The following is a 26,165-nucleotide window of genomic DNA, read 5'->3' on the forward strand; positions in this document are numbered from 1 at the left end:
GAAAGATAATTATGACGTGAAATGTAATTTCATAATTGAAAGGATCTGGGCCAGACAGTTCATATAGTATTTTTATAACTTTTACAAACATGTAATCAGTCAGTCTTTACCATAAGAGTAAAGTAAGCACTAGCAGTGAAATGTAAAACTGATCAGGTGAAAACCACATTTTAAGCTATATGATGATTAGCTTAATGAAAAACTATCAGAGGATGGAATCTTGAGCTTCAGAGCCAGAAGGAGAACAGATGGCAAATGTGTTAAAGAGGGCTTAACCTACAAACAACGAACCAGATTTAAGACATCGCTGGGATGAAAACTGGAGAAGAGCAAAGAAGAAAACAGACAAGTTGGAGAAAATTTTAACAGGAATGGAAAAAAGAAGTTGAAGAAACAAGAAAGAAGAAGTCATTTTAATAAAGTCACTTCTTGCACAACATCTCCTTGAAGGGGCAAGGAGCCTGAATAATATAGCACCCTGTGCTTTCTTTTAGTTATACTTGACACAATTTACTATAAACAATTAATTGAGTGACTTTCATTCAGTTCTTAAGGACAGGGGCCAAGTCTATTTTGTTTTCTGCTATGTTCTTGTGGCTTGGCATGGCACTTGGTACAATGTTTATTCCATAGCATGTACTTAATATATATTTATTGAATGAATGAATGAAGTGTTTCAGTTTCCTTCTTTTTAAAATGGGGATAATAAAAGTACCAATCGACCTAATCATGTAAAACACCTAGAAAAGTGCTTGACACATGGTATCTGCTCAGTAAAAGTTATCTATTTTATTTTTGTTTGTTTTTTATTTTTTTATTTTTGTTTTTTATTTACTATTTTTATTATTAATATGAGAGTGGTCAGTAATATGTAAAATCAAATACTGCTTGACCTCAAAACCATTAATAGGTATCATGATCCAGAATTACTTTGATTTCTTTCACTCTTTTTTTTAGCTTTGTTGATAAAGATTTTTTGCTTGTTTGCTTATTTTTACTTTTTAAAAATCATTTTATGTTTCAGAGCAGTTGTAGGTTTACAGAAAAATCATGCAGAAAGCAGAGCTCCTATATATCTGTCCATCACACACACGTTTCTTCATTATTAACAATTTGCAGTAATGTGGTAACTTTGCTACCAATGATGAGACATTATTATCGTATTATTAATTATAGTCCATAGCTTATGTTAGGGTTCACTGATGGCATTGTACAGTTGCATGTTTTGTTTTGTTAATTAACATTTCCTTTTTTAACTACTTTCAAATATACAATTCAGTGGTGTTAATTACATTTAAAATGTTGGGCTACTATCAAAACTATCCATTACCCAAACTTTTCCATCTCCCTAAATAGAAACTCTGTACCAATTAACCATTACCTCTCCACTCTCCACCCCCACCCTGGTAACCTGTATTCTAATATCTGACTATGAATTTGCATATTCTATTTATTTCATTTAATTGAGATCATGCAGTGCTGCATTTCTGTGTCTGGCTTATTTTATTCAACATGATGTCTTTAAGTTTCATTTATGTTTTCGCATGTATCAGACCTTCATTCCTTTTAACAGCTGAATAATAGTCCATTGTATGTATATACAACATTTTATTTATGCAGTCACCCATTGATGGACACTTGGGTGGCTGCCACCTTTTGGCTATTGTGAATCATGCCACCATGAACATTGGTGTGTAAATATCTGTTCAAGTCCCTGCTTTCAATTATTTTAGATATGTACCTAGAAGTGGTCATATATGAATTTTTTTCCATATTGCCAGGTCATATGTGAATTCTATACTTAACTTTCTAAGGGAACAAGAAACTATTTTCCATGGTGGCTGCACCATTTTACATTCCCACCAAGAATGAATGAATGTTCCTATTTCTCTGCATCCTCACCAATACTTGTAATTTTCCATATTTTGTATAGTAATAGCCATTTTGGTGAGTGTGAGATGGTAACTAATTGTGCTTTGGGTTGCATTTCCCTAATGGCTAATGATATTGAGCATCTTTTCATGTGCTTATTAGCCATTTGTATATCTTCTTTGGAGAAATAGCTATTCAAGTCCTTTGGCCATTTTAAAAATTGGGTTAGTTTTCTGTTGTTGAACTGCACCTGTTCCTTACATATTCTGGATACTAAATCCTTATCAGATATATAGTTTTCAAGTATTTTCTCCATTCTACAGATTGTCTTTTACTTTCTTTCTCTTTTTTTAATTAACTAAAAAAACATTTAGAAATCATTCCATTCTACATATGCAATCAGTAATTCTTAATATCATCACATAGATGTATGATCATCATTTCTTAGTACATTTGCATCGATTTAGGAAAAGAACTAGCAAAACCACAGAAAAAGATATAGAATGATAATATAGAGAAAAAAATAAAAATAATAATAAAAATAAAAAATAGAAAAAATATATAAAAAAGAAAAAAAACCAAAAACCCAAACAAACAAACAAACAAACAGAAAACTATAGCTCAGATGCAGCTTCGTTCAGTGTTTTAACATAATTACATTACAATTAGGTAGTATTGTGCTGTCCATTTTTGAGTTTTTGTATCTAGTTTTTTGTTGCACAGTCTGTATCCCTTCAGCTCCAATTACCCATTATCTTACCCTGTTTCTAACTCCTGATGGTCTCTGTTACCAATGACATATTCCAAGTTTATTCTCGAATGTCGGTTCACATCAGTGGAACCATACAGTATTTGTCTTTTAGTTCTTGGCTAGACTCACTCAGCATAATGTTCTCTAGGTCCATCCATGTTATTACATGCTTCATAAGTTTATCCTGTCTTAAAGCTGCATAATATTCCATCGTATGTATATACCACAGTTTGTTTAGCCACTCGTCTGTTGATGGACATTTTGACTGTTTCCATCTCTTTGCAATTGTAAATAATGCTGCTATAAACATTGGTGTGCAAATGTCCGTTTGTGTCTTTGCCCTTAAGTCCTTTGAGTAGACGCCTAGCAATGGTAGGCTGGGTCATATGGCAATTCTATATTCAGTTTTTTTTAGGAATTGCCAAACTGACTTCCACAGTGGTTGCACCATTTGACATTCCCACCAACAGTGGATAAGTGTGCCTCTTTCTCCACATCCTCTCCAGCACTTGTCATTTTCTGTTTTGTTGATAATGGCCATTCTGGTGGGTGTGAGATGATATCTCATTGTGGTTTTGATTTGCATTTCTCTAATGGCCAGGGACATTGAGCATCTCTTCATGTGCCTTTTGGCCATTTGTATTTCCTCTTCTGAGAGGTGTCTATTCAAGTCTTTTTCCCATTTTGTAATTGGGTTGGGTGTCTTTTTGTTGTTGAGTTGAACAATCTCTTTATAAATTCTGGATACTAGACCTTAATCTGATATGTCGTTTCCAAGTATTGTCTCCCGTTGTGTAGTCTGTCTTTCTACTTTCTTGATGAAGTTCTTTGATGCACAAAAGTGTTTAATTTTGAGGAGCTCCCATTTATTTCTTTCTTTCTTCAGTGCTCTTGCTTTAGGTCCATAAAACCGCCTCCAATTGTAAGTTTCATAAGATATCTCCCTACATTTTCCTCTAACTGTTTTATGGTCTTAGACCTAATGTTTAGATCTTTGATCCATTTTGAGTTAACTTTTGTATAGGGTGTGAGATACGGGTCCTCTTTCATTCTTTTGCATATGGATATCCAGTTCTCTAGGCACCATTTATTGAAGAGACTGTTCTGTCCCAGGTGAGTTGGCTTGACTGCCTTATCAAAGATCAAATGTCCATAGATGAGAGGGTCTATATCTATATCTGAGCACTCTATTCGATTCCATTGGTCGATATATCTATCTTTATGCCAATACCATGCTGTTTTGACCACTGTGGCTTCATAATATGCCTTGAAGTCCGGCAGCGTGAGACCTCCAGCTTCGTTTTTTACCCTCAAGATACTTTTAGCAATTTGGGGCACCCTGCCCTTCCAGATAAATTTGCTTATTGGTTTTTCTATTTCTGAAAAATAAGTTGTTGGGATTTTGATTGGTATTGCATTGAATCTGTAAATCAATTTAGGTAGGATTGACATCTTAACTATATTTAGTCTTCCAATCCATGAACACGGTATGCCCTTCCATCTATTTAGGTCTTCTGTGATTTCTTTTAACAGTTTTTTGTAGTTTTCTTTGTATAGGTTTTTGTCTCTTTAGTTAAATTTATTCCTAGGTATTTTATTGTTTTAGATGCAATTGTAAATGGAATTCGTTTCTTGATTTCCCCCTCAGCTTGTTCATTGCTAGTGTATAGAAATGCTACAGATTTTTGAATGTTGATCTTGTACCCTGCTACTTTGCTGTACTCATTTATTACCTCTAGTAGTTTTGTTGTGGATTTTTCCGGGTTTTCGACGTATAGTATCATATCGTCTGCAAACAGTGATAGTTTTACTTCTTCCTTTCCTATTTTGATGCCTTGTATTTCTTTTTCTTGTCTAATTGCTCTGGCTAGAACCTCCAACATGATGTTGAAATAATAGTGATGATAATGGACATCCTTGTCTTGTTCCTGATCTTAGGGGGAAAGTTTTCAATTTTTCCCCATTGAGGATGATATTAGCTATGGGTTTTTCATATATTCCCTCTATCATTTTAAGGAAGTTCCCTTGTATTCCTATCTTTTGAAGTGTTTTCAACAGGAAAGGATGTTGAATCTTGTCAAATGCCTTCTCTGCATCAATTGAGATGATCATGTGATTTTTCTGCTTTGATTTGTTGATATGGTGTATTACATTAATTGATTTTCTTATGTTGAACCATCCTTGCATACCTGGGATGAATCTTACTTGGTCATGATGTATAATTCTTTTAATGTGTTGTTGGATTTGATTTGCTAGAATTTTGTTGAGGATTTTTGCATCTATATTCATTAGAGAGATTGTTCTGTAGTTTTCTTTTTTTGTAATATCTTTGCCTGGTTTTGGTATGAGGTTGATGTTGGCTTCATAGAATGAATTAGGTAGCTTTCCCTCCACTTCGATTTTTTTGAAGAGTTTGAGGAGAGTTGGTACTAATTCTTTCTGGAATGTTTGGTAGAATTCACATGTGAAGCCGTCTGGTCCTGGACTTTTCTTTTTGGGAAGCTTTTGAATGACTGATTCAATTTCTTTACTTGTTATTGGTTTGTTGAGGTCATCTATTTCTTCTTGAGTCAAAGTTGGTTGTTCATGCCTTTCCAGGAACCCGTCCATTTCATCTAAATTGTTGTATTTATTAGCGTAAAGTTGTTCATAGTGTCCTGTTATTACCTCCTTTATTTCTGTGAGGTCAGTGGTTATGTCTTCTCTTCCATTTCTGATCTTATTTATTTGCGTCCTCTCTCTTCTTCTTTTTGTCAATCTTGCTAAGGGCCCATCAATCTTATTGATTTTCTCATAGAACCAACTTCTGGTCTTATTGATTTTCTATATTGTTTTCATGTTTTCAATTTCATTTATTTCTGCTCTAATCTTTGTTATTTCTTTCCTTTTGCTTGCTTTGGGGTTAGTTTGCTGTTCTTTCTCCAGTTCTTCCAAGTGGACTGTTAATTCCTAAATTTTTGCCTTTTCTTCTTTTCTGATATAGGCATTTAGGGCAATAAATTTCCCTCTTAGCACTGCCTTTGCTGCATCCCATAGGTTTTGATATGTTGTGTTTTCATTTTCATTCGCCTCGAGATATTTACTCATTTCTCTTGCAATTTCTTCCTTGACCCACTCGTTGTTTAAGAGTGTGTTGTTGAACCTCCATGTATTTGTGAATTTTCTGGCATCCGCCTATTATTGATTTCCAACTTCATTCTTTTATGATCCGAGAAAATGTTGTGTATGATTTCAATCTTTTTGAATTTGTTAAGACTTGCTTTGTGACCCAGCATATGGTCTATCTTTGAGAATGATCCATGAGTACTTGAGAAAAAGGTGTATCCTGCTGTTGTGGGATGTAATGTCCTATAAATGTCTGTTAGGTCTAGCTCATTTATTGTAATATTCAAATTCTCTATTTCTTTAATGATCCTCTGTCTAGATGTTCTGTCCATTGATGAGAGTGGTGAATTGAAGTCTCCAACTATTATGGTATATGTGTCTATTTCCCTTTTCAGTGATTGCAGTGTATTCCTCACGTATTTTGGGGTATTCTGGTTCGGTGCATAAATATTTATGATTGTTATGTCTTCTTGTTTAATTGTTCCTTTTATTAGTGTCCTTCTTTTTCTCTTTTAACTATTTTACATTTGAAGTCTAATTTGTTGGATATTAGTATAGCTACTCCTGCTCTTTTCTGGTTGTTATTTGCATGAAATATCTTTTCCCAACATTTCACTTTCAACCTATGTTTTTCTTTGGGTCTAAGATGTGTTTCCTGTAGACAGCATATAGAAGGATCCTGTTTTTTAATCCATTCTGCCAATCTATGTCTTTTGATGGGGGAATTCAGTCCATTGACATTTAGTGTTATTACTGTTTGGATAATATTTTCCTCTAACATTTTGCCTTTTGTATTATATGTATCATATCTGATTTTCCTTCTTTCTACACTCTTTTCCATACCTCTCTCTTCTGTCTTTTCATATCTGACTCTAGTGCTCCCTTTAGTATTTCTTGCAGATCTGGTCTCTTGGTCACAAATTCTCTCAGTGACTTTTTGTCTGAAAATGTTTTAATTTCTCCCTCATTTTTGAAGGACAATTTTGCTGGATATAGAAGTCTTGGTTGGCAGTTTTTCTCTTTTAGTAATTTAAATATATCATCCCACTGTCTTCTAGCTTCCATGGTTTCTGCTGAGAAATCTACACATAGTCTTATTGGGTTTCCCTTGTATGTGATGGATTGTTTTTCTCTTGCTGCTTTCAAGATCCTTTCTTTCTCTTTGACCTCTGACATTCTAACTAGTAAGTGTCTTGGAGAACGCCTATTTGGGTCTATTCTCTTTGGGGTGTGCTGCACTTCTTGGATCTATAATTTTAGGTCTTTCATAAGAGTTGGGAAATTTTCAGTGATAATTTCTTCCATTAGTTTTTCTCCTCCTTTTCCCTTCTCTTCTCCTTCTGGGACACCCACAACACGTATATTTGTGTGCTTCATATTATCATTCAGTTCCCTGATTCCCTGCTCAAATTTTTCCATTCTTTTCCCTATAGTTTCTGTTTCTTTTTGAAATTCAGATGTTCCATCCTCCAGTTCATAATTCTAGCCTCTGTCTCTTTAAATCTACCATTGTAGGTATCCATTGTTTTTTCCATCTTTTCTACTTTGTCCTTCACTCCCATAAGTTCTGTGATTTTTTTTTCAGACTTTCTATTTCTTTTTGTTCAGCCCATGTCTTCTTCATGTCCTCCCTCAATTTATTGATTTGGTTTTTGAAGAGTTTTTCCATTTCTGTTCGTATATTCAGCATTAGTTGTCTCAGCTCCTGTATCTCATTTGAACTATTGGTTTGCTCCTTTGCCTGAGCCATATCTTCAATTTTCCTGGCGTGATCTGTTATTTTTTGCTGGCGTCTGTGCATTTAATCAGAGTTCCCTGGGTGTGGGACCCAGCAGGTTGAAAGATTTTCCTGTGAAATCTCTGGGCTCTGTTTTTCTTATCCTGCCCAGTATGTGGCGCTCATCTGTCTGCGGGTCCCACCAGTAAAAGATGCTGTGTCTCCTTTAACTTTGGAAGACTCTCGCTGTGGGGGAGGGTCACCAGCCAAAGCGGCTTGGGGAAGTGCCACTCCAAATCTCCCAGCTGGCCTGGGAATCTGTGCGGCTGCCGCGGCTTGAGGGGACCGCCTGTCCAAATCTCCCAGCCGGCCCGGGAAGGAGGGAGGGAGGGGCTCTGGCCGCCAGCCGCCATGACCTGGGGAAGCGCATGCCCCTCGGGGATCTCACCGCAGCGGATTCTCCCAGCTGGTTCAGCCGTTCCAGAATGGGGTACGCTGTCTTTTTGGTCTCTGTCGTGGCTCCGGGAGCTGTTCTGTACTGTTTCTGCTTCTTTAGTAGCTGTTCTGGAGGAGGAACTAAGACCCATGTGTCTTACTAAGCCACCATCTTCTCCGGAATTCCTCGTGCTCTCTCTTTACTGGAACTAATGATGGGGCCCATCTTTTACTTTCTTGATAATGTTCTTAGATGCAGAAAGTTTTTAATTTTGATGAAGTTCCATTGATCTATTTTATCTTTTGTTGCTTGTGGGTTTATAAGAACATATTTTTATTGAGATATCTTCATGTTGTTGATGGTTTTGATGTAAAGCTTAATATAGAATCCTTAAAGTGTTCTCTATTGTTTTCTTCTAAGACCAGTTAATAGTTTTAGTTCTTATATTTAGATCTTTAATCCATTTTGAGATCATTTTTGCGTATGGTATGGGCTACGGATCCACTTTCATTCTTTTCCATGTGGATATCCAGTTTTCCCAGCACCATTTGTTGAAGAGACTATTCTTTCCCCATTGAGTAGACTTGACACCCTTGTAAAAATCATTTGGGCAAATATGTGAGGGTTTATTTCTGGATTCTCAGTTCTACTCATTGGTATACCTGTTTTCCTTATGTCAGTACTATACTGTTTTGATTACTGTAGCTTTGTAATAAGTTTTAAATCAGAAATTATGAGTCTGTCAACCTTGTTCTTTTTAAGATGGCTTTAGTTATTTCTTAATTTTTAAATTCAAGGTTTTGGTTATTATGAAAAAATATATTAAAGCTAATATTGTCAAAGGTTTTTATACCTCTAAAGTTTAGGAATGTTAATGTTCACAGAAATTCTGGTAACATGTTCTCAGATTTTAACATTCAGATCTTATTAATGGGAAAACTTAATATTGGGCAGAAGTCTACATTTCCATTCAAGAGTCATTGAGATATAATACTGAAAAATTAGAAAAACCCTCAATACCCATGATAGGGGATTGTTCTGATTTCTCTCTTTCTCTCTCTCTCCCTCTCTTTGGTTAGAGAAGTCATAGGTTTACAGAAAAATAGGGAGTAGTTTTTAAAAATCATGTTGCACCCATTGTAATGCAATGCTACTGTTAAAAAGGATGAGGTGAGCTTTATATATGGTTATAGGCAAATATTTATTATATATCAATAATTTTGAAAAACACATTACAGAATAATAGATATGTTTTTATATTATTTAAGTAAAATTAATTCATATGTTTATTTAAGAAAATATGCAAACTATACACCAAATAGTTAAGAATAGATATTTCTTGAGGCAGGGATTCACACAGAACTTTCCCTTTTTCTGTATTGTTTCAATTTTTTGCAATTTGTATATCATCAGAAAAAAACAAAATGGATATGTCCTTTCTGAAAGCATTAAAATGAAAGAGGAAAAAATAAACATTGGAAGCCCTGTGTGCTGGTTTGAAAGGATGTGTGTACCTGTGCTGGCTTGAAATTATGTGTGTACCCTAGAAAAGCCAAGTTTTAGTCCTAATCCCATTTTGTAAAGGGAGCTTTTTCTTCTAATCCCTATTCAGTATTGTATGCTTGAAACTGTAATTAGATCATCTCCCTGGAAATGTGATTTAATCAAGAGTGGTTGTTAAACTGGATTAGGTAGAAGCATGTCTCCACCTATTTGGGTGGGTCTTGATTAGTTTCTGAAGTCCTGTAAAAGAGGAAACATTTTGGAGAATGAGAGATTCAGAGAGATTTGGAGAGAGCAGAACGACATAGCCATGAGAAGCAGAGAGTCCATCAGGCAGAAACATTTGGAAATGAAGAAGGAAAATGCTTCCTGGGGAGCTTCGTGAAGGGAAGCCAGGAAAAAAAGCTAGTAGATGATGCCACTTTCGTCACATGTATTTCCAGATGAGAGAGAAACCCTGACTCTGTTCGCCATGTACCTTCTTACTTGAGAGAGAAACCTTAAACTTCATTGGCCTTCTTGAACCAAGGTATCTTTCCCTGAATGCTTTAGATTGGGCATTTCTATAGACTTGTTTTAATTGGGACATTTTCTCAGCCTTAGAACTGTAAACTAGCAACTTATTAAATTGCCCTTTTAAAAAGCCATTCCACTTCTGGTATAATGCATTCCGGCAGCTAGCAAACTAGAACACCCTGAGAAAGTATATATCTAACAAAAGAGATCAAAGTTTTACAGTGTGTAAAATCTTATTAGGGGAATTTGGACTCTAGACATCAGATCATCAATAATCTATTCACTGGCCTTTAAATTCCAAATTCCCCACCATGGTTTTTCTCTGCTTTTCGTGGCTCTGTCATTCTCTGCTCTCTCAGAAATCTCTCTCTTTCTCCAAAATGTTTCCTCTTTTATAGGATTCCAGTAAACTAATCAAGACCCACCCAAATGGGTGGAGACACACCTCCACCTAATCTAAAGACACTGGCCTCTAGATTCCAAATGCCTCCACCAAAGGCTTTTGGGATAAAGAAAGAAATGGGTATATTGAGATTATTAATCAAATAGCTAGTCAGTCAATTAAATATTGGATTCCCGCAGATACCAAGACACAACGTAGTCTATAACTAAAAGTATTATAGAATGAAACAGTATTACCTTGTTACAGGGCACATAATGACTATGAAATGAGATTAAGAATGGGTGCTAAGTGGGGACAATGAAAGCGGTAGGCTGAGCCCCCAATCTTGGGGTTTGCTCATATGAAACGTAATCCCACAAAGGATAGGTCAAGCCTACTTAAAATTAGGCCTAAGAGTCACCCCAAGAGAACCTCTTTTGTTGCTCAGATGTGGCCCCTCTCTCCAGCCAACACAATAAGCAAACTCACTGCCCTCCCCCTGTCTATGTGGGACATGACTCCCAGGGGTGTAAACCTTCCTGGCAACGTGGGATAGAAATCCTAGAATGAGCTGAGACTCAGTATCAAGGGATTGAGAAAACCTTCTCGATCAAAAGGGGGGAATGCAAAATGAGACAAAATAAAGTGTCAATGGCTGAGAGATCCCAAACAGAGTTGAGAGGTTATCCTGGGGGTTACTCTTACGCATTAATAGATATCACCTTGTTAGTCAAGATGTAATGGAGAGGCTGGAGGGAACTGCCTGAAAATGTAGAGCTATGTTCTAGTAGCCATGTTTCTTGAAGATAATTGTATAATGATTTAGCTTTCACAATGTGATTATGTGATTGTGTGATTGTGAAAACCTTGTGTCTGATGCTCCGTTTATCTACTTTATCAACAGACGAGTAAAACACACGGAATAAAAATAAATAATAGGGGGAACAAATGTTAAAATAAATTTAGTAGATTGAAATGCTGGTGATCAATGAAAGGGAGTTGTAAGGGGTATGGTATGTATGAATTTTTTTCTGCTGTCTTTTTCTGAATTAATGCAAATGTTCTAAGAAATAATCATGATGAACATGCAACTTTGTGATGATATTGTGAATTACTGATTATATATGTCGAATGGAATGATCGTATGTTAAGAATATTTTTGTTTGTTATATTTTTTAAAAAAATTAATAAAAAAATCCAAAAAAAAAAAATGGGTGCTAAGCTTGGTGACTATGACTGTTTTATTCAGTTTTGTAACATACATGATGTTTAGGTAAATGAGTATTAAAAAACTTAAAGTATTGGTTGACTAAATAAGCAATTGAATGAATCATCATGTATCTTTAAAAAAGGGAGAATTCAGACTGGAGTTGGATTTTAAAGATGGTTGGACTACAGGGAAGGATAGCAATGCAGCATGTTGGAGAGAAGACAGCAGGGCCTGGCTGGTTCAAGGATTCTTGTAAAGGGGATAAAGCTGTTTCCTTACTTCTTTTTCCACTACTGGAGTCTGGCTAATGGTTTTCTTTCTACTATATTAGCCTTTTAATAGATGCATTCTACTTTAGACTGTAATGGGATTTAGAATAGACACAAGAGAACTATAATGAGGGCCCAGTGAGGGAAAAGCAGTGAATGAAGCAATGAAAGCTTAGGACTGGAATAGAGCGCTATTACAGGATTTTAGTGTGGGTGTCACAAAAAAAAATGATGCTTTCCGATGATTAACATGACAACAATTTGCAGGTCAGAGTGGGGGACAGATGAGTGTGAGTGAAGCAGGGTGCAGTAAAAGAGTAAGGGCCTTGAAAGTGATGTTTAATAACTCCATCATATAATTTTTCAAGTAGAACATGGTTGCCTGTGGGAGATAGCTTGCAAACAGTCAGAAAGGTGTCCAAATTAGTGTGAAGAAGTATAAAGAAGTGATGGGTAAAATTAGCACCATGAAAGTTTTTTTTAATTAGTATTGACAAATCTTCACACTCATACAGTCCATACAATCAATGGCTCACAATATTATCACATAGTTGTGTATTCATCATGATGATCATTTTTAGAACATTTGCATCACTCCAGAAAAAGAAATAAAAAGAAAAAACTCATACATCTCACACACTTTACCCCTTCATTGACCACTAGTATTTCAATCTACTCAATTAATTTTACCCTTTCCCCCCCTATTATTTATTTATTTTTATCCATATTTTTTAACTTATCTGTCTATATGCTGGATAAAAGGAGCATCGGACACAAGGTTTTCACAACCACCCTGTCACACTGTAAAATCTATATCGTTATACAATCGTCCTCAAGAATCAAGGCCACTGGAACACAGCTCAACATATGAGGTATTTCCCTCCAGCCACTCCAACACACCATAAACTAAGAAGGGATATCTATATAATACATAAGAATAACCTTCAGGATAACCTCTTAACTCTTTTTGAAATCTCTCAGCCACTGAAACTTTTTATTGCCTCCTTTCTCTCTTCCCCTTTGGACAAGAAGGCTTTTTCAATCCCATGATGCTGGGTCCTGGCTCATCCTGGCAGTTCTGTCCCACATTGCCAGGTAGATTTACACCCCTGGGAGTCATGTCCCATGTAGTGGGGAGTGCAGTGAGTTCACCTGCTGAGTTGGCTTAGAGAGAGAGGCCACATCTGAGAAACAAAAGAGGTTCAGTGAGGGTGACTCTTAGGCATAATTATAAGTAGGCTTAGCTTACGCTTTGCAGGAATAAGTTTCATAGGGGTGAATCCCAAGATTGAGGGCTCAGCCTATTGATTTCGTTGTTCTCACTGTTTGGAAGAATATTAGGAATTCTCCAAATGGGGAAGTTGAATATTTCCTCTTTTCTCCGCAGTCCCCCAAAGGGTTTTTAACAAATACTTTTTTATTCATTGCCCAAATTACTCTGGGCTATATTGAGACATCACACTTACCTAGATAAACTAACAAGCTCTCATGCTCTATTCAAGATTCCATGTACTTAATGATGTTCAACTAAACTGACCATACAAGTTAAATTAGGTAATGCGCTACCCAAAATATGAATTTTGTGCAAAATAAACATCTCTCCCTTTGGTCTCACACAGAAGTTGAAGTTTTATAATATGGACAAATATCATCCTTTACCCTGTGTTCTAATTTGCCTTAGTCGTATCCAGATCAGCTTCATTCATATCTCTTAGCGAAGTCTGATCCCTTTTTCAAGTTTTTAAACAGTTACTGTATGGGGTAGTGCTGATTTTCATACCTTCAGAGCTCTAACTCTGAGTCTCAGAGCACCATGAAATTTTACTTAAGTGTTTTGACTGGATTCATCAGAAACCATTTCCTCACTCTCTAGGGGAAAATTGTTATGACACTCTTGGACAATGGAGGTGCAGAGGATGAGAGGCAATAACGATTGTACTAGAAGAGCCCTATTTGGCTTGTTGTATGGGATGGGACTAGGGAGGCTGAGGGATGGAGGATGATACATATTGAGGACAGTATTTGGTCAATGACTCCAGTAAAAAGTTAAGTTATTTCATAGCAGTTACTGCTTCTCCTTTCATCTTCTTTTTGACAGAATTGAGGCGGGGGCAGGCTGGGGTAGTGAGAGTAGAGGGGATATTTCAAGCCACATGAAATCTCTGAACAGAATTATTTTTTGAAGTAAAACAAATGTTCAGTTTTGTTTTATTTTCTCCTTAGGCCAAGTTTTCTCTGTTTCCTTACCTCTTTTTCCACTACTAGAGGCTGGCTCATGCTTTCTTTCTACTATATATAGCCTTTCAATAGATGCATTCTACTGTAAACTGTAAGGGTCTTTAGAATAGGCACAAGAGAACTTAAGGGAACTTTCTACACTCTACCTTACCCACCTAAGTTTACAGAGCATCAGAATCCAAAGTCATGAATGTTTGCCATCAACATGGTGCTCAACATTCTGCACCATGTTGCATTTGTATGAATGCTATTTTTGCACTTGTTTTCTTCTCTAGAAAATTGTAAGTTATTTGGTAGAAGTACTAGCAGTTAATTCTTTTTGTATACTTCACTTTCACACCACCTAGCAAACAGGTGAAATGTTTGAAAGCATGATGTTGTCTTTTAAGTACTATTTTTGCTTCTATGAACACAGTGCTGGTTAATAAGTAGGTCATGACAAAGAATATGAAGTAAAACTGATTTCTGGTAAAAAATGAAATAGGCAGTTTTCATTAATGTTTTAGAGACTTTTATTCTATGAAAACAGTGAGCAATAAAAAAGCTATGTTAATGTTTATTTTTGTTTACTTAAGTCAATAATTTCACTTTAACCAGACCTCTGAGCCTCTGGACCCCTCTGAGAAATTGTCATATAAGTTATTTAATAAAAAAGAAATGTAGAATCTACCTGCTTGTCTTGGCAAAATAGTATTTTCCCCCGATAAATAAAAATGATTAATCGGTGTAATACATATTTCAAACACTTTCTGCATAAAGCCCTGTAATAGGTGGTAAGCAAGCGGAATACAAATAGGAGTAAGTGAACTCTGCCATCAAAAAAGCTTCCAGTCCAAGACGAGAGAACAGACGAGTGCAAAATTAATCACAATGCTATGAGGTAGTTTTAAATTAACTGCAATGTTGCAGCTGAGTTGAGGCTTTAAGCACGTAGTATTTCCCCCAATTACTTGTTTAAAGTAGACAATATGTAAGATATAGAAAAGCACAAGGCAGTAAAAATCTACCTCATCAGTAGAAACCACCATTAACATTTTAGTATTTTTTTCTTTTACCTTTGTTTTTGCTTTTTCCAACTGGCTTAAAGTAATAATATTGCAAAAAATAATAATACTGTAAAACATTCAAACAGTATAGAAAGGATACCAATGAAAAAAGTAAAAATTCCTCTCTCCAAAGGTAACAGCTACTTTTTTGTGTGAATCTCTGTAATTCAGAAGTAATTAAAACTAATGCATAAAGCATTTACATATTCATATGTCCCTTAAAAACTTACAGAAATGGAATCACAATATGTAAGAGTTCTGCACCTTACATTTTCCAGTTAATGGGAATAAGCCCTCTCCTTAACATATCCACATATAGCTCTCCCTCATTCTTAGTAAGGCTAGCTAGTTCTATTCCATCTGTATAGTATTCCGGGCTAGCATTTTATACTTCCTTGTTTGATATATTGGAGAGGAATAGGAAGCCAGCTGAATTGGGTGGGATATGTGCTGTCTGAACAAGAGCTTGATGGCAGAGGAATGGGGAGGTGAAATTCGAGTCTGGAACTGAGGAAGGGATCTGGGGTTGGGGAAAAACTGCGGGTATGGTTAGTTTTCTATGTAGCTTAACATGGCCTAGTTATCACCGCTTTCTCCTCACTTTAATAAAAAAAATCTTTCTTTATCCATATAGCACAAAGGAAACGTCGCTTCGTGGTATACCTTCTCCCCCTGCCCAAGGCTAAGAAGACCGCTGCGAAAGGCGGAAGAGGGCCTAAGACTCGACCTTCGCGCCGGCAACTTAACAACGCCTCTTATCCCTCCTCACCCCCACGTCGCGGGAATTCCGAGATTTGGGCGGGCCTTCTCCAAGGGCTAGAAGGAGTAGAGATAGGGCACTACGGACGCCAATCAAATATGCCGGATACCCGGATGTGAAGCGGTGCGCGCGATACAAAGGCGAATTTTCACCCAGCGCTACGTCCGGTACATTGGCCAATAAGAATTCCTCAAGCAATAAGTGATAGGAGCAATAACCAGTTATAAGCTAGTTTCTTTCACGCATGTGGAAATTCTCTTACTTGGTCTAACCCATTGCTGATTTTAATTGGGCGAGATTGTGAAGAACAGTAGAGCTGACCTACAAGGAACGGGAGCGAGAAAGGGCGCAGCCAATAGAGAGGTTCCAAGAATGGGGCGGGGACTAGGCCTTCGCCTCGGCGGCGGAGGAGACTCAGGAGCCATTTTGTGGACGGACGGAGACTGTGCGGTTGCTACCGCGTTGCCGACCTCGAGCAGCAGTCGGCTTCTTCGCGTGGAATCTGGGAGTGGGAGATTCAGATTTGAATCCCTTCTCCCTCCCCCCTCCTGGTAAGTGGAGGGGGAGACAAGGAGAGGCACTGGGTTCTTCGGGGAGCGCGAGAGGGTGTGGGGAAAAAAGGCGAGGGAACCCTCTCGGCAGAGTAACCAGGCCCCCTTTTCTTTTATTTGCCTTGGGGAATTAGGTTTTGTGTGGGAGGGAGTGTTAGCGTTTTCAATCTCCGCGTGGATTTAATCTGGCGTTCTCTAGGCCTTGATCGTCGGAGAAAATACCTTTTTTCGTCTTGCTTACCTATGTTAACGGTTGGTTTCCTTTCATTTTTCTACGACCGTGAGGACTCCCAAGAGAATTGAAAGTGAAGCTCGAGATGTTCGTTAATATAGTTGAAGTTTATGTGGAGCTAATGTTTTCTGTTACCTCATTCTTTCACATTTAAAAATTGAGCAGTCGGGGAGTGGGTGCTTACCAAAGTGTTGTACCGCGAGCCTGTAAATTCTGAAACGTGCTGCAGGGCATGGAAATAATGAATACAGCAATAGACTTAGTATTCTGAATATTTATTATTTTACTTCTTTTTAGGCAAATGTGGACTTCGAAGTAGTAATTTTTTTATTTTAAAAAGAAAAATGTAACCTCACGTATTAACAATTAAAATTGCAGCTGACTTACTACTTTTTATCTGCAGGTTTCAAATCACTTGAAATATATAAGTTAGTGGAACTTTGCTTGAGGTAGGTATTAATATCTTTCTCAGACAAAAATCTGAGGCGTAAGAGTGTTGGATGCCAGAGTATGTTAAATCAGGACTGTTGAGGTATTTGACCACTAGGTCAGTCGAGTGGATTTACCTAGTTGTTTGAAAATAGTTGGTACCAGGCACTACGTTTGAATTTTTACAAGAACCTAGTTACAGAAACCACTGGCAGTTAACTGGAAAATTACCAAACTGCACTTGGAAAAGATAATTAGTTATGAGAGTTGCATTTTTTTATTAAGATTAACTGTCGACGACGACATACTTAAATTCGGTTTTTAAGATGTTTTGGTATTTATAAATTTTTGCTGTCCACCCAAACTTTTGTGACAAAAAAATGCCCAACTACACTTTATTATAGTGCCTACTATTTGCTAGATACTGAAACTTAAAAATTTTCTGAGTTAGTAAAACTTGAAATGGCTAATTTATCCTTGTGTAAGATTGAGCTAATTATATTTTTTACAGTGTGTAAATCTCAAATACGAATGCTGTGTTAAGCAAAGTTTAAACCAGTAATGAAGAGTAAGAAGTTCATCCTCCAAGAAACCTAATTTTTAGACGGTAAAAGTAGGCATATTCTAGATGGCTATGTATTTGCTCGTTCTTCACTATGTAGATACTGTAAATCCTGTAATGGGCTCTGCAGTATCAAAAGTATTTCCTGTTTTTTTTTTTTTTTTTTTTTTTAACGTAGGCAGGCAGTGGGAATCGAACCTGGGTCTCTTGCATGGCAGGTGAGAACTTTGCCACTGAGCCACCATTGCCTGCCCTCTTTTTTTTTTGAAGGCCTAAAATGTATATTGTGTATGGGCTTTTTAAAAGTAAAGCTCATCACGCAGCTGAACTGTCAGAAATAAGATAAAAGCAAGTGATAATTAATTTAGGCAATCATCTAGTTGGTAAAAGTATTGTTGGCAATTGACTGTGAGGCATTACTTTTATTTATTTATTTTTTGTATGGGAGGCACCGTGAATCGAACCCGGGTCTCTGGCATGGCTTGCCGAGAACTCTGCCTGCTGAGCCACCATGGCCCGCCCCTGAGGCATTAATTTTTAATACTTAAGAAGGGTTATTATTGAGAACCGAAATTCTTGTGTAGTTGTCGAAATTTCGAGGTGTTAGAGATATGGCCTCATTAACATCAGCATGTCACAAATTTCCTGAGTTAACATCCGTCAGAAACTCTGTCCACAAAATTAATACCTGAAACAATTCTAGCTGTGTTTTCAAGAGGTAGGCTTTAGTAACATTTTCATGTTGGGCTAGAGAGGAAGGGTTTAAGAGGAAAGACAAACTTTTTTGTGTTTGCCATGCTGTGTCATTCTCAGGAATACTTTGGTGGTGGTTGCTATTCTTTGTGTAGAGAATTCAAATATAGCTTATAGTGTAATTACATTTCTAGGTTTAACATAGCGTGTGATCTTGTTTTGGATGGAATTGCTGTTAGAAACAAACCAAGAATAAATTCCAGTGAAGCTGTTTCTAATCCTAAAGACACATTAACTGTTGAATGTGAGAAGGATTGATTACCTGGGGAGTATAACAGTTGCAAAATCTTGGCCTAAGAGTTAGAACCAAATCCCATCCCATCCCATCCCCCCCTCCCCCGCTTGTTACCTGTGTTATTTTGGGTAAATCACTTTTCATTTTCTGCATTTTAGTTTTGTATCTGTAAAATCAGGGGTCTTGGACTTGTTTTAATTTCTAGTTTGTCATTTGCCAAAGGTTAAAAGGTGTACGGGAATAGTTTTATTGTTGATAGCTGTTTTGGAAATTAGCAGTTGTTTAGATAGAACTGCCTTAATAACTGCAGTTACTATGCTAAGTGATTTCTTGGATTTATTATAGTGTATGGAAATATACTCAAACCTACTTCTGACACAGTCCACTGGAAGGATTAGGCACTTTGTTTAAAGAATTGGTTCCTAGATGTCTCTAGTTAAACCCTACAGTGGTTCTCAAAGTTGAGCAGATATCAAAATGGGCAGGGAAGTTGGCTAAAACAAAATGCTGCCCCCCCCAGCCTTCCCCCCCCCAGGAGAATTTCAGATTAAGTCTGGATGGGGGTGGGGTCTGAATTTGCATTTCTAACAGTTGGTAGTTTATGACAATGGTCATGCTGTTGCGATCTCACTTGGAGAATGTCCCTTTAGAAGGGAGCCAGACCCAGACTTCACTGAGGTTTAACGAAGTATTATCTAGGAATGCACTTTAATTGCAGAGAGTTAATTGCTGAAGTTCTTGTGTTGTTTTTTTTTAAGTGGTAGCTCATCAACTTGTTGGCAGACATCTTGACTTCTCAGCACTGAAAAAATGTCAGTGCTTTATTTTCACATTGTTGCTTTTTAGGCATCTGTATTGTGGCACATGTTCAGGGTATTTGTGAGCCATAAAATTACTTAACACAACTTTAAAATCTTGAATACCAGATTAAGGTTGAGATCCCAAGGAAAAAAAAGTTGAATGTTTCACCATAACTACTTCCCAAACACTGACTTGAAGGAAATGGTACCCAATTGTACATTTTCTACAAATATTTTGTATAATTTGTACATCTGTGCAATTTTAAACATAGTCCACGTGCACAAATATTACACATTAATGCCTAAACCGGTCTACCACTTTTGATTTACAGTTTTGAGTTGTGGTTTTTATTGCTTTACCATACGTACAAAATAGATTCAAGGAACACCTGTAAAGCACAGTTTAAAAATTTATTTTGCTGAAATTTTTAAAAAGAATAAGATTTTATAATTGAATATTGAAATGTAAATGCAACCGAACAGGCATTCTTAGGTGCAACATGACCTAAAATCTAATTTCAAATTTTGTTTTACTTCTTGAAATAACCGGTTTGCCAAGTATATTATTAATAAAATGTGGTACTGTGTACCAGCTTTTTAGAAGTCATATCTTGGAAGTAGTTATATACACCACTGGATAAATGGTGGAAAGAGAAACAAAAAATTTTATATAAGCACTCAGTGTCTCAGCCATCACACCATTTTTTCCCAACTTTTATTATAAAATAGTTTTCCGTAGCCATAACAGTTAATCTTTTTTCCTCCATCTGTATGGTTTTTCATCCTGTCACTGAGTGGTTTAATGTGCTCCTTATTTAAAACATCTTTCCCACTAGCTTGTAGAATCTGTTAGACCTTGTGGTTTGACCATTCATTGTCTTTGAGAACAGATGAGTCATCTCTTTCATAAATATATATTCATGGTATATATTTAAAGACCATTTACCTTCAGTCTTTATCCTCATTTGGAAATACTACATGGACATAAAAGTTTAAAACCATGAATCAACTTACTTTCATAATCTAAATAATTGACATTTGCTCACTTCTTCAACTCTATTCAGTGATCTATTTTTTTCTATATTTTCTTTGTCCAAACTGCTGGTTACCACAATGAACGTCTGAATATAGACTGTTTTTTTTTGGAGACTCTGAAAACCCTTAAGGGTATTGGAAATACCAGCATGTATTCAGTTAATTTTAATTACCTATTGATGTTGAAAACTTGGGAAGAAAGTCACTGGAAAAGGTGAAGATCCTATAGAGGCTCTCCCCATCCCACTGAAATGCTATGTTTTACCAAAATGTGTTAGATGTAGTTAGACAGATATTTCTGTCTTGGGGGTTTAGGGCACAACATTTCTGAGGAACTCTGACTCAATCTGTCCCTTCTCCTTTCACAGGGCAGCAAGGCGAACCCCATCCCTACTCACTGGAGCTCAGCTTTGATTTTTAACCTCCCTTCCCCACCCTTCCAGAACACACACATTCCCATTCCAAAATTGATTTTATAAAGACATTTTAAACATAATGCAACTTGGTGTGCACTACGGCGAATTTACAGGTGTTTTTTTTTTAAAATTGTTTCCAAAACGGGACCTGGATTTAAAATGTAATTTTTAAAATTTCTATTTCTATTTTTTCTGCAGCAGTTGGGTTAGAGGAGGAGGAGCCTTTTAGCCTCTCATAAACTGACCTCTCTACTTCCCTCGTGTATTTTTAAGATTGAATAATGATGTGGAAAGGGCTTTGCTTGTCTGCTACTAAGAACTTTACCCTTGCGGTTTTTGTGGAAACTGCTTTTGGAAAAAAAAAGAAAGAAAAAAAAAAGAAATGAACTTTACTGACTTGACATTTTTACACCTCCCGTTTTTCTAATCTGGGCTATTTTTATTTTTGTTTTTTTACAGTGAGATTTTTTTGATCTTCAGCTACAGTAAGTTATTCCAATTTTTTTTTTACATTTTTCCTGACTTTCCGCTGATTTCCTTTTTATTGTTGTTACTAGTTACTATTATTATTTATTATTATTATACTTATGATGGTGATGATGATGATGATAATGACACTGATGATTTTTAACCAGATTAAAATCGAGTTTTTCTGAATGTTCATAAGAATTTCTCCGGCCTCCTGATTGACTTTGGAGTTTTGTATCTTGGGAGAGAAAGTGAAAGCATTAGCATTTTTAAGTAGATTGATCACATAAACCTTTTCTCTCCCAACCCCACCCTTGCCCTCATCTCCCCTTCCCCACACTGGAAAGAATTTTACTGGCTGTTTAAGTCTGTACCTTATTTTTCCTGATCTTTAACTTAACTGTTTTAGAGCATCTCTGGACGTCTGTATTTTTAATTTTTTTTATTTTTTTGTTTTTTTTTTATTTTTAATCTTTCATTTGTTAAATTTTTAAACTGTGCTGCAATAAAATGTGTGTGGTACTACTTAACACCTATAATGGTGATGGCATTTTCCCAGAAAGCCATCTTCCTCCTGTTTCCCTTAAATCCCATCCTGCTTTTCCTGTACACTACCCCTCACAAACCACAAGCTGCAGCAACATGGATGCCCAGCCTGGAGCAGCAGCAGCCAGGATGACCTGGAGCCAGGGGGGCCTTCGGAACAGATGCACACCCTTCCTGGGTGATGGTAAGAGGTGTGAGGTCCACATGGTTTCATTGCAAAAACTAGGAAATACACTCATTTAAGTTTAGTTGGACCGGTGTAGGTGATAGCCTTTGGAAATATCTTGGGTAAACCTTTTAGGTGTGTGTGCTTTATGAGATGTTCCCAAGCAGGCCACCTCAGTTATTTTTAAACTAATGAAATAATATGAGTAATAAATTTGGACTGATTGAGAATTTTTGATTTGGAAAGAGAAGTTGAAGTTTACTTAAACCTTAAAATGAGAATGCCTTGTTTTAATGATTAGCAAAAACAAGACAAGGACATACTAGGCAGTTCTTTTTTCTAGATTCTTACAAATTAGTAAAGTTTTTTCAATTTTAAGAGTAATCTTCCCTGGTGTTTTGACAACAATTTTGGATTGTATTCTGTTTAGACTAGTTTATCTTGTAAAAATTTAACAGTTAAGTCAAACCACAAGTGACATGCTGTAATATTAAAGCGATATCTCACTGAAAGATTTTTAAGGTTTTGAGAAAACGATAGTAGGCTTTTTTTTTTTTTTTTTTGCACGGGCAGGCACCAGGAATCGAACCTGGGTCTCCTGGCATGACAGGTGAGAACTCTGCCTCCTGAGCCACTGTGGCCCACCCGGTAGGCTTTTAAACCTCGAGAAACAGGGCAATCAGTTTAATCTTTGTAGCCAGGTCAGAGAAGGGAGGAGGTAGATGTGACCTTTTTTCATTGATTTGAGGCCAAGCTGTAACTAGGGAATCCAGTCTGTGGCCAAGGATGGTAGGAAAGGATGAATCCAGTCTTACCAGAATAACAGAGATGAAAAAGATTGTGGATAGCCAAGAAATTAGGAGTTTCAGCAGCCTGTAGTATTTTGATTTATTAGCGAAAGCAAAATATTCTGGTAACTCGTTTCACAGTTGTTGTAAAGGATTTTGAGCCAGAGGAATAGTGGAATATTTTTAAAGGTATATCCAGGGCTCAGGTATTGAAGCAAATCATACTTGCCCTTTCCTTCACTTCCCTTGCTGGAAAAGTAAAATCTGGTTAAAGTGAACACTGAAAGGCAGCCTCAAAGGAAAACAGGATGGGAGAAAGTTAAAGCAAGAGAGTTATCTAGAAGAGGAATTGGACTTTTCAGATAATAGGTCCAAGTTTTATTGATACTCTTATCATATGAGGGCTGTTTCTACTTCTCTATTCTCTGTCGGTGTGTGGTTGCTATTCACTGTAGGTTTTATGTGTCTGTTATTTGTTTATTCTACAAAATCTGGCTTTGGGGATAAAAAGAAAGATAATAAATTGTTCATCTTCAAGGACTCACCACAAATTAGGAAAACAGATAAACAGTGAGATGACAATTCACTTTTGTGTTTGGATCCTAGAAGAGATTCAGGCCAGGTAATAAGAATTTGAATGCCATGCCAAGGAGTTTGTATTTTATCCTGAAACTGTTTATCCAGTAACTGTTGAAAGATTCTAAACTGGGAGTTTAAAATTAAAATAAAAACTGGAGTTTTTATTTTAAGAAATGTCATTCTGCTCAGTGTGGAAATGATTCGGGGAGGATGAGATTGGAAGCAGAAGATAATTATGGAGGTTATTATAAATTATAATCCAAGGAAGAAGAAATGACGTGACGTGGAGAAGGGTAGTGGTAGTGGAATTGCAGAAGAGGGGAGAAACTTAGGAGGATTTGGTGTGGTATATGAGATAGGATTTGATGCGATGAATGAGATACGGTAGCAGGATGAGTAAGAAATTTGGCAGGACCAGGTTTTTAGCTTCTAGATGGGACATGAAGGAATGTAAAGAAAGGGAGCAGGTTAGAGTTGGAAGGTAGAGCAGGAAGTTTTTTTAAACACTGATTTGATGGAACATTTAAGTAGAGGTGTTTATTCATTTATGTATATGCTTGCTTACTCTGGAAAATTACTGTTAGGACTGGGTATATGAAGGTAAGCAAAATAGGTATTGTACTCTGCCTTCCTGAGTGTTATAGACCATTGATAAAGAAAATAGAGTAAAATAGAGGAATAAGAGTAAATGGCACTAGCACAACTGGAGAACAGGGTGCCATGAGGATACTATTGTAAGGTAACCAAATTTAGAACAGGGAGCAGGGAAGGTTTGCAGCCAGTGAAAGAATAACCTGATGTTGAAGCTGAGATCTGAAAGTGGAATATGTGATGGATTGGGTGGGGAGAAACAACTGGACCTCTGAGTAAGAAATAACTACTGGAGAACAGTCATCAGATGTGAAGAGTGAGAGTTGTAGGAAAGGATCAAACTTTCATAGTATAGGGTCTTATAGGGCCATGTTTAAGATCTAGGTTATAAAGAAAATCTCTTAATTTGGTTAAAGTATTTAAAAGCCAACTCTGGACTTTCAAAAAAAAAAAAAGAACCTTTAAATTAAATGTGGTTATATATTTTGACTTTTAATTCACAAAAACTTAAATGGGGTGAAGAATTGTCCAAGATAGTAAATTTAGATAGAAATTTATGGTGTAATTTTATGGTCTTTGAATGTGACAGTATTTTAGGGAAGTAAATACATTTTTAAAAATGCTTTAGTGGGTAAAAACAAAATCTGTTTATGGTTTTAAAAGAGAACACATGCCCAGCAAGGTGTGTTCTAAGTTGATCTTTATCACGTGACCTGTTGGTATCATTAAACCAAATGCTCTCTTCCTTGAAGCATTTTTTACTTGTTTCCTTATTTTTATTGTATGCTTCTACCTGTGCTTTAACCCATTTCTGTTAACGTGTCCTGTGCTTCCACGTCTCTTTTCATTTTCTCATAACTTTAAAAAAAAATTTTTTTTTTGTGATATGTATACAAAAAACCAATAAATTTCAACGTACATTTTAGCAAGTAGTTATGAAACAGATTTCACAGTTTGGTATGGGTTACAGTTCCCACAATTTCAGGTTTTCCCTTGTAGTGCCTCCAAGATACTGGAGACTCACAGAAATGTCGATATATTGATTCAGCAGTCGTACTCATTTCTTAAATCCTATCTTCTCTGTTATACTCCTTCTCTTTAAATAACATACCTAAAAGCAATACATTTCAAAGTACATTGCAAAAAATAGTTGTAGAACAGATTTTGCTGTTTGGTACGAGTTACAATTCTACAATACTAGGTTTTTATTTCTAGCTCCTCAAAGGTATTGGAAGAAATATCAGTAAAATGATTCAGCCCTCATTTATTAAATCCAACTTTCTCTGTATAACTTCACCATCACTTCTGATCTTTCTCACACTCTGTAGGGATATTTGGGCTATGCCCATTCTAACTTTTTTTTTTTTAACTTTTTAATGTATATACAAAGCAAAGAAATAAAAAAAGTTGTTTTCAAAGCAGTCTTCAACAAGTGGTTACAGGACATATCCCAGAGTTTGTCATGGGCTACCATACAATCCTCTCATATTTTTCCTTCTAGCTGCCCCAGAATAGAGGAGGTTAGAGGGCTTAAATACTTTCATCATCATAATTGACTTTTTTTCTTTCTTTTTTTGGTCAACAAAAGTATATATACAGAAAAACTATAAATTTCCAAGCACAGCACCACAATTAGTTGTAGGACATATTTTAGACTGACATGGGTTACAATTCCAGTTTGGGGTTTTTACTTCTAGCTGCTGTAAAATACTGGAGACTAAAAGATATCAATTTAATGATTCAGCATTCATATTCATTTGTTAAATCCTATCTTCTCTGTGTAATTCCACCATCACCTTTGATCTTCATTACCTCTCTTTGGGGTTGTTTGGGCTATGGCAGTTCTAAATTTTTGATATTGGAAGGGTCTGTCACTAATATGGAGTAGGGAGATGAAACTATCTGATGTTCTGGACAGGCTGTGCTAGGTTTCAGGACTTACCTGGACCAGGGTCCCATCTGGAAATAGTAGGTTTCTGGAAAGTTACTCTAGTGCATGGAACCCATGTGGGATCTTATACATTGCCCCAGGTGTTCTTTAGGATTGGCTGGAATGGTCCTGGTTGGGGGTTGGCAAGTTGTGGTAGGTGGCAAGGCCTTCCTGAAGCTTGCATAAGAGCAACCTTCAGAGTAGTCTCCCAACTCTATTTGAACTCTCTCTGCTATTGATACTTTATTAATTACACTTCTTTTCCCCCCACTTGGTCAG

At 36.6% G+C, this 26,165-nt stretch overlaps 1 protein-coding gene across 11 annotated transcripts in view; it reads left to right on the plus strand.

The window, feature by feature from the left end:
* The first annotated feature begins 16,193 nt into the window (after nt 1-16,193).
* Nucleotides 16,194-26,165, plus strand: part of HNRNPC (heterogeneous nuclear ribonucleoprotein C) — a 62,756-nt gene continuing 52,784 nt past the window's right edge. For 2 of the 11 annotated variants that reach the window (XM_077127276.1, XM_077127277.1), the window contains exons 1-2: nt 16,195-16,356; nt 21,278-21,303. The gene's annotated coding sequence lies outside the window, so the exon portion shown is untranslated. Of the gene's footprint in view, nt 16,357-16,991; nt 17,038-20,770; nt 20,980-21,277; nt 21,304-21,918; nt 22,024-26,165 lie in introns of all 11 variants that reach the window. The other 9 variants (XM_077127274.1, XM_077127273.1, XM_077127271.1 and 6 more) reach the window with 9 other exon arrangements.

The sequence above is a fragment of the Tamandua tetradactyla genome, chromosome 14 (genome assembly GCF_023851605.1).
Source record: "Tamandua tetradactyla isolate mTamTet1 chromosome 14, mTamTet1.pri, whole genome shotgun sequence".
NCBI lineage: Eukaryota > Metazoa > Chordata > Mammalia > Pilosa > Myrmecophagidae > Tamandua > Tamandua tetradactyla.